General features: G+C 35.7%; 1 protein-coding gene across 11 annotated transcripts in view; it reads left to right on the top strand.

The window, feature by feature from the left end:
- Positions 1-13,667, top strand: part of ZEB1 (zinc finger E-box binding homeobox 1) — a 93,501-nt gene that overhangs the window by 14,208 nt on the left and 65,626 nt on the right. The window contains exon 1 of one of the 11 annotated variants that reach the window (XM_087946312.1): positions 7,954-8,186. The exons of the other annotated variants lie outside the window; for them this stretch is intronic. The gene's annotated coding sequence lies outside the window, so the exon portion shown is untranslated. Of the gene's footprint in view, positions 1-7,953; positions 8,187-13,667 lie in introns of those variants that run through there. 11 annotated transcript variants of the gene reach the window in all.

Below are 13,667 nucleotides of genomic sequence, written 5' to 3'. Positions count from 1 at the left end.
GTCCAGCCACCTGACCATCACCACAGACGCCAGCCTCTTTGGCTGGGACACCCATTTTCAATTACAGATGGCACAGGGGCAGTAGTCGCAGTAAGACCTGGTGAACCTCAACTGGCTGGAACTCAGGGCAATCCACCTGGCCCTAGGATGGTTTCAGGGCAAGATCTCTGGCCATCACATTCTCATTTTGATGGACAATGTAGTCACCAAGGCCCACATCTACCGTCAAGGGGGCACCCACTCCAGGACACTCATGCGAGAGACAGAGTAATTGGGTCTCTGGGCAGAGAAGCATCTTCTTTCCATCAGAACAGAACACATCTCGTGGACAATGAATGTACAGGAGGAATGGCTCAGTAGGGTCACAGTCAACCACTCGGAGTGGCACCTGTATCCAGAACTGTTCAGGGAACTATCAGAACAGTTTGGAGCCCCAGTCCTGGACCTTTGGCTACCTCGTTAAACAGCCAGCTACCGGGGTTGTACTCCAGATTTGCAACACTGGAGGTGGAGGGGACTAATGCACTCTGGACTCCATGCCTTGAGGTCTCATATGCCTTTCCCCCTCTTCCCTTGATCTTGGGGGTAATCAGGAAGGTGCTGGTGGAGAAGGCAGAGGTATTACTCCTGGATCCCCACTGGCCCAAACGGCCGTGTTTCGCAGATCTGGCCAGTCTGTCCATATCCAGGCCCTGGAGGATTCCACAGGACAGAATATCCCTCAATCAGGGAACCTTAGTCCACCCAGAACCACTATGGCTCCAACTGACCATCTGCATTTGAGTGGAGAGTTCTGACACAGGGCAGGTTTTCTACCAAGGTAATCCAGACAATCCAGGCCTCCAGGAGGCCGTCAGCTAGCAGAATCTATGACTTGACTTGGAATTCCTTTTGTAGCTGGTGGTCCAAAGGCAACATTGATCCCATCTCTCTATCAGTGAACCAGATCCTGGAATTCCTTCAGGACGGGCTAGACAAGGGACTCTCCCCTAATACCATATGCAGACAGGTGGCAGCTCTGTCATCGGTGTTGTCATGCTGGGATCTGGAGTCCCTTGTCCATCATCCAATAGTGTGTAGCTTCATTAAAGGAGCAACCAACTTAAAACCTCCGGTGGTACACAGGTATCCTACCTGGGTCCTACCCAAGGTCCTTGGCGCCTTCAAACCTTTATGGGTGGCCAACCTACACTTACTCATCTGCAAGGTAGCCTTCCTCATGGCTTTTACCTCAGCCACATGAATTTCAGAGCTGGCGGCCCTCTCCATAAGGGAGGACCTGTGTGTATTCCATTCAAACAGGGTGGTTCTATGCCTGGATCCCTCCTTTCTCCCCAAAGTTAATTCCTTGTTCTGTAGGGCACAGGAAATCATATTACCAGACTTCTGTCCAGGCCTGACCCATGCCCTGGAAAAGAAGTAGCACACCTTGGATGTCAGGAGGACCTTCCGCACTTAGTCAAAAGAACAGCTCCTTTCAGGAAAACAGTCTCTGCTTGTGTCCTTTTCTATGCTGAGTAGCAAGGTTACAGCATAGACCGTGGGTTGGTGGATATGGGCATGCATTGCCAAAGCATACGAGCTTCATGCTCTTCTGTTGCCCTGGTAAGTTATGACCAGAAGAAGTAAAAAAAAGAACATATTGATACAACGGGGGGAGAGCAAATATCTAGCCTAGAGTCTAACAATGGAAAAGATCACAAATTTCTCATATGCAAATTCCAAGTCAAGCTAAAGTGGAGGAACAAAGCCAACTAGTTTTTACACTTTGTGCATATAGATACCATTTCAAAGAAAGCATCAGGAATCACATTTGACTCCTGAACCTCATTTATAACGAATCAGAGGTATTGAAGTTGCTCAGGGTGAATCTTAAAAAGGCAGCCAAAAATCGAAACAACCAAAAAAAGCCAACTCAGAACAAACAGTGGAAATTGCCAAGAAGAGAAAAGAAGCCAAAGCCAAGAAAGATCTTGGAAGCAATATCGAGATTTCAGAGAACTGTTAGAAGAAGCAGTATTACAACATCTTTAAAGGCACTGTAGATAGAATGAGATTGAAGATAGAAAAAAAATTCTTTCAAAGCATTTCTGAATTCAGAGTGAGGTTCCAACCTCAAATTAATATGCTAAAGGATGTCAGTGGACAGATAATAATTGATTGAAAGAAGATCAAACAGAAATGGAGGGAATATCCATGTCAACATCCAAGAGCCTTCCAAAAATATTTACTAAGTACTTCCAGTATTAGAAGATAAAGTTAAATCAAAACTCCAGTTTAAGCCTAATATTAGAGGAATTTATGATACATCTACACAAATATTGTAAGCAATAGAGGAATCTATAAATATAATAATTTACAAATTATGTCAGCAAATATGCAGTATGACCTAGTAGCCAACAGATTAGAAGAAATTAGTTTGCATAACAATATCAAAAGAAAAAAGGCTTAACTGTGTAAGCAAACTATTGTTGCAATAGCCTTAATTTTGTATGCCACCATGCCAGTAAACAATGTTTAGAATTATCCCATGCAGGTTAGAACCATACATGGAAAAGGAGATAGCTTTAGAAAAAATTGGGGAACAAAACAGAATGTCAAAAGGAAATCATTGTATGATTCAATGGTTATAGATAGGTGTCTGTATGACAAACTGTAGAATGTGCTTATGAAAATGGGAATTCCAGAATATTTCATTGTCCTCATTTAAAACTTATAGACAGGCCTATAAGCATAATTCACATGCAGTTGTGTGAAATAAATAATGAAACCGACTAGATCCCACTTTGCAAAGAAGTTAACCAAGTCTGTATATTCTCCCCTTATTTATTCAACCTATATCACAGAAGCAAAAAAAATGTACATTGAAGAAGCAACATAGGAAGAGTATTTTATTTTATTTTTTGAATTTTGATATTGGAGAAAATGTCTGAGAATACCATGGATAGCCAAGAAAGCAAAAGAATCATAGAATAAGCAGTCCAGAAAGGTACAAATGTTCAAGTTTTAATTATATTTTGGACACGTTATGGAAAGGCCTAATTCTCTTGAACAGTCAATCAAGCTGGGAAAGATGGAAGAGAAAAGGAGAACATCAAGGTAGATGGACTGGACTCATTTATGTTTGCAGTGGGTGCAGTGTTACAAGCACGGTATCTGGTTACTAAGGATGGACACAAATCTGATGGCATATGATTATCATCCATCAAGGAGAAATAGTGAAGGAAAAGATCTATCACCTTCCTAAAATTGAAAGATTCTTGTATCTCTCTGTTGACCACTATGTGAATAGAATACTAAACTAAATGGGTCGTTGGTCTACTCTAATGTAGTCATATTATTCTAATTATTATATTAATTTAATAACAGGTAGTGTTATATAACATTTTAAATCAAATAAATTTTATTTTGATTCATTGTGATGTCCGTGGCTATTAAACATGAAATTAATTGCATAGTTTGCTCTTAGGAATATAGTATTCTGATAATAGTCAGAAATTCAGAAATGACTATGGTGTAAGTTTCTTATGAATTACAATTGCCACATAATATATAAATCAGGGTAAATAAAATGTTAGTTCATTAATCCATATTAAAATAAAAGAGAGCAAATATAATAATGGCCACTAGCCTGAATGACTTTTGAAGAAAATTCATTGCATCCATGGAGGAAAAGTTATCAATGACCTATGAGTTACACAAATTCTAAAATTTTAATATAGCTTGCTTGGTTTTGACTTACATGATCTTAATTATTGTGCAATTAGGTACATTATAATTTACAATAGATGCACACAAAATGGAAAAGGATTTTATTTCAAACTCGAAAACAAACCAATGCCTCTTAAAAGTTTTGTTGAATCATTTCAGCCTGGCTGAGGTTAGGCAGAAAGAAAACTTGAAATGATTTACCAATTAAATGTTTCAGTAGAAATAAATTACCTAAATAGTTCAATTATTTTGGTCATGGGAAATAGAATTCAGAATAAGTTCTTACAGTACAGGTGTATGAACAAACACCAGATGGCAATATAGAGGTAGAGAAAAATTTAAAGTGTTTATTGCCATCCAATGAACGTGTATTTCTGCAACCAACATTTTCCTAGCATTTGAGACCATTATAAGAGTAAGCATCAATCCTGAGGCCAATATACCCTAGAAGAATTGCTTCTTCTATTGTTCACTTTGTAGGCATTTTATCTTCATCTAAGTCCAGAATGGTTTCCTCTGTGTCAGAGAGCATCCCAATTGCAAGAATTTCCAATCATAGCAGCTAAAACAGAATGGAACATCTGAAACGCTTGTACCCAGATAATCACAGATCAAAAAATAAAACGAGCTACATTTCAGTCCATGTCTGGAACAGACCATCCAAAACACACATACTTCTGTTTGGCTGTGGACCATTTGAAAACTTCTGTTCCATGCAAAAGAACGTGTGTGTTTTTTTGGATATTCTTAACTTCTACTATTACAGTGCTGAAGAAAATATGCAGGGGAATGCTATTGCAACTTTGTTCTCAGCTTGATATAAGCATTTGGGTGGCAATGCAGGTTATACAATTATGGGCTAAATTTGCTTTTAATGTATACAAGTTCTTAACTTATATGAGTAGTTACTTAAAATGGTGTGAAATTATTTGTGAAGTAGAAACCATAGGTAATTATTTAATGCTTTTCAGATAAATTCTACATTCAATGAAACATAAGCATTAGTTTATATAATCTATATATAAAGAATCCATTATACTTAAAGAATAACATAAATCCCTTATTTTGTAACTGAACATAGCTCATAACTATTAATCCACTAGGATATAAACTAAAATAAAAACTTGCTCATAGACATTCTTCTCTGTAATGTCTACCTATCATAATGAACTTAAATGTTATATTTTGCTTATGCGCTTATCTTCTAAGATTACTATTTTTCCTTTTAGTATGCTTTTAGGCTACAATATATCCTTGATATAAATATCATATAAAAGAGGTAAAGAATCATTTGTTGAATAGTACCAATCTATCTCCCTATCACAACACTATTAATTAGCCAATAGGCTAAAATCTGCTATAGTTGAATAACCAATAAAATATATTTGATGTCAAAGATAGCTGTGAAGAGATATCATTTCTCTTTTATACAAGAACAAAAGCCTATCTATGACTACCCTAATGTGTATGGGCTATATTATATGGGCGACTTGATATAATCAAATATGATGTATGTGCTAGATGAGGAGATCTTTTGATAGAGTGTAATGCAGATAGAGATCAAAGCCTTTTAAATCTACTTTTCCTAATTGTTTTAGCTTTCTTTGAATTTGAGATTTTCCACAAAACGGGGGGGGGAGGAATCTTCATTGTACAACATGAGTATAAAGTCTTATAAACATTCCTTGTTGTTTTTTTGTATACTTTTTTGAAAACATCCACCAAGTCAATTGAGTTTTAGTGAACAGCACACTAATCAGATATTACAAGTCACAAGAAAATAAAATTTCAATATAACTAGAAACTTCAGGAAACTGTTAATATTACCAAAGAAAGACAACTGATGGGAAAATATTGAGTGAGCTAGTTGGGTTACTGTCAGCTTACATCCGGAAAAGCTGTAGCAATGCACTTTATGCTTCAGAAAGCGATAACTATAATTCCACTGAATTGTTGCCATAGAATAGCAATTGGTGTTGCTGTAATTCATAGTTACCGTGATTCACAATAAATAGAGTAAAAATGTCCATAACAAGGAAAAAAATATTTTGAGCTTAAAATTTTAAGTGTAAAACAAAGAAAAAACTTGTAAGAAAAGAAGAAACAAAAGAGTGCATCTTTGAAATTTCTAGCAAAAGGAGGGCAGCAGAATGTGACTTTAGCAAGAGATCAAAATATCTAGAGCTGGCCCTGTGTCAGACCATGCTTTCTACAACCCAATTAATGGATTCTGCTCCTGGTCCAGGAATGAAAGAAAGACCACAGGTTTACCATTTCTCCTCCGCTAAAGCTATGGAGATTTCCAGTTATCCTGATGCTAAGTAAGGTTAGAAGGGAAAAGTAGAATAATTCTTGTCATTTTCACATTGTTTTTAAAAAAACCATCCTTGCAACATCAATGCACATAGACAGAAAAGAAGAGGGGACTGTGAGTGGGCGGATGGGTGGGGACGGTAGGGATAGGGTTTGGGTGAAGGATTTGCTTATGAGGAACTATAATTCAGTGTGCAAACTAAGCAGCAGGGCTTCAGACAGGGCAAGTTAGAAAATCTCATTTTTGGAAGAAAGCCTGAAAACCTGTCCGGAGAAATTGCATTTGAATGCGAATGGTATCATGTATTCCCGCCTTCTAGAAGTGATAGGTAGCTTATGGTTGCACTGGAGTAAGCTAGAAACAAATCTTCCCTAAGAAATATCCAAAATAAATATTGGATTAATTAGAATTTACTAGAAATAGTTCCTCCCAAATAGAAAACAAGAATTGTTGATAGTAAAGCATCCCTGGGAAGAGATTGATAGTGTAGCAATCTGATTTTAAGTTTGGTTGAGGTTATTCTCTATTTATCCAATTTATATAGCCATCCATCTCACAAGCAATGGATTCAGGAAAGTGTACAGCAAAGCTAAAACAATATTGCTAATACTGATACATAAATATAAAATATGAAGTACATTGCCTAGTTTGAATAAGTTTTCCTTTCTATGCAACATGATCATTCCATTTTAAAATTTTAAAACAAAATAGTCCAAGTTACCTGAAGTATCAGAAAAGAAATATTTTTACTGGAAATTGATTGATGCCATGTTGTAGATAAAGATACTTGCATTGTAGACTTGTTTTTGAGGGAATGGGAGTAGGAAATTTACAGGTTGCCCATGAGGAAAGCTAATTTTTTATGTTTGTGTGTGAGAGAGATAGTTGATTAATGTCATGTCCTTTGTTGATAAAATAGATTGAAAGTAAATAAGAAGGGAAGTAGAAACTCTAGAATGAAACTTAAAATATATATATATATTCCTATACAGGTAGTCCTCAGTTTATAACCATTCATTTAGTCACCATTCAAAATTACAACATTACTGAAAAAAGTGATTTACCGGTCATCATGTGTTGCAGCATCCCCATGTCAATTGACCATATATCGGTCATTTGGAACTGGCATATATTTATGACAGTTGCACTGTCCCAAGATTATTTGATCACCGTTTATAACCTTCTCAGCCAACTTCAGACAAGCAAATTCAGTGTGTGAGGGGTCCTTGGTGCTCTCCGAGCTTGACTGTTTTATTGTAGATGTTTTTTTTACTCAAGCTCGACAACATTATCAGACTAGGACCAAGGACCCCTCACACTCACTTAACTACCTTACTTAGTAACAAAAAATTGAGGCTCAATTGTGGTTGTAGGTTGAGGGCTATCTGTACAGTATCCATTCTAAATGGAGATGAATATTCAAGTACATTTTACATGTTTCATATTCATGTATTTTATATGTAATCATTGATATTTCTACATCCCTACTTTTTTTAAGGGAGAGATGAAATCGTAGCTGTACCAGTTAAAACTTTTTCATGATTTGCATATTGATAGTAAAATACTGCTTAAATAACTAACATTTAAATTGCAAAAATATTAATCTTCCTGTATTATATGTGTTTATTTTCCATATATTCCTCATGGTTGCAGACAGTTTTTGAAAGCAGAATTTGTTTGGGAAATACATGAATGATAAACAAGGAAATTTATTGGCTAGATATAGAATGATATAGTAGATGTGACTAGGCAATACTAATCTACTCTGTTCTTTGCATTTGTTGTTTCTTGCATTTTGCTTGTAACTTGAATATGACTATCTCTCAATCTCTTTTGCCGAAAGCCTCTAATCTTTGCAAATATACAAATTACATTTTTTTCCCCTGAAATTCACAGAGAGTTTAATGTACAGTTCTCTTCCAGTCAACTGCAGGAAAATGAGAGGGCCCTACAACTTATTGATGTCCTCCATCTCTTTCCTCTCCCTGTTGTATGTGAAGCAAAATGGGAAAGAAATGTGTCTCTCTTCCCCTCGTGTCTTCAGCCTGAATGGGATACCATGGATTTTTGTTTTTCCTGAAGAGATTACAAAGAAAATGACAGATCATCTCTGAAACATTGACAAAGATGGTTTTCCCACTATAAGTCAGTACAACATACGGTAATGTACTTATCTGTGGCCCAGCCTATTCGAAATGTCTTTCCAGATTTAGTTTGACTCAGAGTTTCCAGTCTAATAAAGTTTAGAAAGGTAAAAAAAGAAAATGCAACAAAAAGGTGTTAAAGATGTTTAAAAAAGAGCAACCTAAGCAGTATGGGTGAAGAAAAAGAAAATAAATCAGTTGAGCATAGCATATCTCCATTTTCTGTGTGTATCCTTTTTTCCAATTTAGATTTCTCCTGTTGTTGTTTTCTTCATATGTGTGCCGGTACAATCACTTATTTTTGAATTTTCTCATGATAATCATTTATATATGTGCCCATGGAGCTCTTCAAACAATTTCAAACAAGCCCAAAAGTGTTTGGGAACTTCTGAGACAATTAGTTTATATACAATTTTTAGATTTTTTTCATTTTTATTTGAGATAGCTGGGCAATTTTTTTATCCTGCCCTGGAGATTAAGAAGAACTGAAGAATGAGAAGTCTTCAAGTTTTGAATATCAGTGATAATTAGAAGCAAAGCAGTGGGTATAGTTATTATCATTTGATTATGCTATATTAATAATTGGGAATATGTTTGCATTTATAGTTTATATTTTTCATACCAAGACAGATGAATAGTTTGTCCCATTTATTTCAAATCTTTTCTGATAGAAATATTTATTAAATTCAGTCACGTACCTGTCATGTGCACTGAATGTTTTTATGTCACTTATGTTTAATATCACATACAGGCTAATGTGTTCATTTTATCCCATTAATCCTTAAAAGTGCAGTACATACGTGTTGCTTATTTGGGGGATAAACAGAATGCATGGCGAATGGAAGTAAAAGAGAAAGCTATCCAAGATAATAAAAGAAATCCAGTTGCATTCCAAAGCAAACTTGTGTGAGCTATATCCTCCAGATGGAATGTGGTTCTTCAGAATTTGTGTATTGGAAGCTGATATCTCAGCAAAACTTTATTCCTCTCAGATTTTATAACCTAACCTAAGAGGTATATTTAAATTTTTCTTTTAAAATGTAATCGCTGCTTGGAACTGATTGAAAACATAACAGCTGCCTCATACCTTAGAAAAAGGGCTGCAAATACCTCTGGGGAAAACAGATTCTCCCCTCTCTCCCTCCCCTCCAATTAGACTTCCACATGCAATTCTTAATTGTTTGTTTCACTCCATTCTAATATATCAGATGTCAATTGTATATGGATGTAGAATTTAATCATTTATATTAAACTAATTATTCAGCAAAACTGATATAGAAATAATCAGAAATGTTATATCATATATGTTGCTAGTTCTGTAAATTCAGTTCTTTAGTTACGTTCCTAAAATCCAGAATAGTCTTTATCTGGATTAAAAAATAATTTTAAAAATAGTTCAAATATAAATTTAAATATAAATCAATTTTTAATTACCAGGTCAGGATTGAGTTCAACTTTGTTTACGTAAGTAAAATTCCAGCCGATATTGTTCACACTATAAATGTATTAGATCACACCTCCCTTTGCATATGTAAGTAGAATAAACTGTTATTCAGTTATCAAAGGATATAAAATAGAAATGTTCTATATTAGTCCACAAGAGGGCCCCAGGAAACAACAAGATCCTTGGTAGTCTGTAAGAGAAGGTGGCTTTTTAATATAATAACCAAAAAAGTTGGCTCTTTTATGGTAACAGCAATTGTGGTATTATTTTTTATTTATTAATCCGCGCATTTATGGCCTTCACAACTCTGTAAAGCAAATGAAAGCAATTTCAGTTAACAAAGACTACATTTAATGACCAAGTTGCCAGTGCCAATTGTGATCACTAAAAAAGAACTACCTGTATATGAAAGTGCTTTTCAGAATTGGTCTATACCTATGTCTAAACCAATCTGCCTCTCCTTATGATTAAAATCCAAACATACAGTAAATGGACTTTTTTTGACGGACTTTGTAAACTCTTCAGTTTACTTAATTTCTAGAAAATAGATATGAGATTTATAAAGAATAAAAAAAATACACAGAAATTGCTATGTGCATATAACATAAGTAGGGGTGACCTCCATGTGATTGCAACATGTAATATAAAATGACTGGGGCTAATGTATATAAAATGGCAAAGGTAGAATTGAAACAGTAAGGAAAATGCATTTTAAATGGAAAATGCAATGGAAAATAAAATGTGTGGCAAAGTTAGGGCCAAATGATAATTAGACTCATACCTGTGTGGCCAAAAGATTCTCAGAGCAGTTCACTGGTTTTAAATAAGTTATAATCACACAAAACATCTTAAATGATAGCTTCTATTTATGTATACTTAGAAGAGCATCTTAAATTAATGGTGCTTTAAATCTTGATCTTTCCTGCACATCTTTTATGCAAGTGGCTGAAAATGCTTGAATGCTAATTTGGAGCTCTAAAGTGGACTTACTTTATTTATTTGTATCCCACCTTTATTATTTTTATAAATAACTCAAAGTAATGAACATATCCAACACACCTTGCTCTATTTTCCTGTTAATTGTTCTTCAACTGCTTTCTAGCTATTGAAGATCATTTTTAAAATAACTGGTTTGTGAGTATTTAGATAGCTTCTCACTGATTAACTATACAATTATAAATATATGAAATGTATAAATTTATATATCAGTTTTTTAAAACAAAACATATTTTTAAAGATGTTCATAATATATCCTATAATGTTCATATCTTGAACTTGCATTTCAGACTAATATGTAAGTAAGAATAGAGATTTTATATTTCTCCAAATGAGTTCTCAGTTCAAAAAATGTATCCCCAATTTACTTCTCCACACTTAATTGTGGTCTAAAAAGTATTCTATCTGCCCTCTTTTGCTCAGATTCCCATTTTCTACAGATGACCATTAAATAAGTGGCAATATTTTTTGGTTTTTAAAATTACGTCCCTGAGGATTTCTATTTAAATAATGTACAGGTGAAACTCGAAAAATTAGAATATTGTGCAAAAGTTCATTTATTTCAGTAATGCAACTTAAAAGGTGAAACTAATATATGAGATAGACTCATTACATGCAAAGCAAGATAGTTCAAGCAGTGATTTGTCATAATTGTGATGATTATGGCTTACAGCTCATGAAAACCCCAAATCCACAATCTCAGAAAATTAGAATATTACATGCAATCAATAAAACAAGGATTTTATTGAAAAATAGAACACTATCGGACCTCTGAAAAGTATGAGCATGCATATGTACTCAGTACTTGGTTTGGGCCCCTTTTGCAGCAATGACTGCCTCAATGCAGCGTGGCATGAAAGCTATCAGCCTGTGGCACTGCTGAGGTGTTCTGGAAGACCAGGATGCTTCAATAGCAGCCTGCAGCTCTTCTGCATTGTTCGGTCTTATGTCTCTCATCTTTCTCTTGGCAATGCCCCATAGATTATCTTTGGGGTTCAGGTCAGGCAAGTTTGCTTGCCAATCAAGCACAGTAATCCCACAGTCATGGAACCAGGTTTTGGTGCTTTTGGCAGAGTGGGTAGGTGCCAAGTCCTGCTGGAAAATGAAGTCAGCATCCCCATAAAGCTCGTCTGCGGAAGGAAGCATGAAGTGCTCCAAAATCTCCTGGTAGACGGCTGCGTTGACCTTGGACTTAATGAAACACAGTGGACCAACACCAGCAGATGACATGGCTCCTCAAATCAACACAGACTGTGGAAACTTCACACTGGACTTCAAGCATCTTGCAGTGTGTGCCTCTCCATTCTTCCTCCAGACTCTGGGTCCTTGGTTTCAAATGAGATGCAAAAGTTGCTCTCATCAGAAAAGAGGACTTTGGACCACTGAGCAACAGACCAGGTCTGTTTTTCTTTGCCCCAGGTAAGACGCTTCTGACGTTTGTTGTTCAGGAGCATCTTGACAAGAGAAATACGACTTTTGAAGCCCATGTCCAGGATCTGTCTGTGTGTGGTGGCTCTTGATGTACTGACTCCAGCCTCAGTCCACTACCTTGTGAAAGTCCCCAACACTTTTGAATGGCCTTTTCCTGATAATCCTCTCCAGGCTGCGGTCATCCCTGCTGCTTGTGCACCTTTTTCTTCCACGCTTTTCCTTTCCACATAACTTTCTATTAATGTGCTTTGATACAGCACTTTGGGAACATCCAACTTCTTTTGCAATTACCTTTTGAGGCTTTTCCACCTTATGGAGGGTGTCAGTGATGGTTTTCTGCACAACTGTCAGGTCAGCAGTCTTTCCCATGATTGTGATTCCTACTGAACCAGACTGAGAGACCATTTAAAGGCTCAGGAACCCTTTGCAGGTGTTATGGCTTAATTAGCTGATTAGAGTGGGACACTTTGAGCCTAGAATATTGAACTTTTCACAATATTCTAATTTTCTGAGATTGTGGATTTGGGGTTTTCATCAGCTGTAAGCCATAATCATCTCAATTAGGACACATCACGGCTTGAACTATCTTGCTTTGCATGTAATGAGTCTATCTCATATATTAGTTTCACCTTTTAAGTTGCATTACTGAAATAAATGAACTTTTGCACGATATTCTAATTTTTCGAGTTTCACTTCTTAGTTCTAGGTTGCTTCTATCCTTGATTAGTTTCCATCCATTGCTTCTAGTCCTGTCTTCAAGTGCTTTAGAGAATAGCTTGACTCCCTCTTCTTTGTGGCAACCCCTGAGATAATGGAACACTACTGTCTTCTACATTTCTGTGTAGAAGAATCCAACTGGTATAATTTAACTAGTTAACATAATAGTCATATAAATCTGAAAGTTAGTTTGTATTTAAAGTACTTCTTGCATATGTATCTTGGTAATATTTCTCTTCGCCATACGTAAACCATATTTTATTAACCTGCATTCTATACTTTTGACATCCAGAAATCTCAATGTCATGGATGAGCAATCTCAAGATTCCTTTGACTATAGTTGGTGATTTCTGCCATTTTGAGGCAGGAAGTCTGTGGAAAGTGTGATATAAGGCTTAACACAGCTTAACCAAAAGGAAAGATTTCAAAGCAACTTTGTTAAAAGCATATATCTGAGAGGGGAAAATTTACCCTCTATTTATATCTTTACCTTGTCTACTATGGCTTAGCTTACTATGTTAAATATGGCACATAGAGACCAAAAAATTATCCACCATATCAGAAAGTAAAAAGTGAGATTCAAACTTCAAAAATGATTTATGTTTAAATATTCTGTAGAAAGACATGTCTGAATGTTTCAGCTAGCCTTTATATTTTTATAATTTTATATACTTTGTAGGATCACCTATGAACTTGAGTAGTAATGGCAATTTGGAGTAAATACTAAACCTTCATAATAGTACATAATTGTTAATATCTGAATGACAGTTAGATGAAAGTAACTCAGCTGTTCTACTCAGTGCAATTGATATTCTCTCTTCTGCTGCATTCAAGAATGTATTCATTATAATAGGCTATTATTAAAGTTATTTTGATTTTACAGACATCGTCAAAAAAATTGCTTAATGTA

This window comes from Notechis scutatus, chromosome Z, assembly GCF_049901735.1.
Source record: "Notechis scutatus isolate UNSWTSFEM ecotype Mainland chromosome Z, rNotScu1.2, whole genome shotgun sequence".
NCBI classification, from domain to species: domain Eukaryota; kingdom Metazoa; phylum Chordata; class Lepidosauria; order Squamata; family Elapidae; genus Notechis; species Notechis scutatus.
Note: the sequence above shows the minus strand (reverse complement) of the source record. Positions and strands in the feature narration are given on the sequence as shown.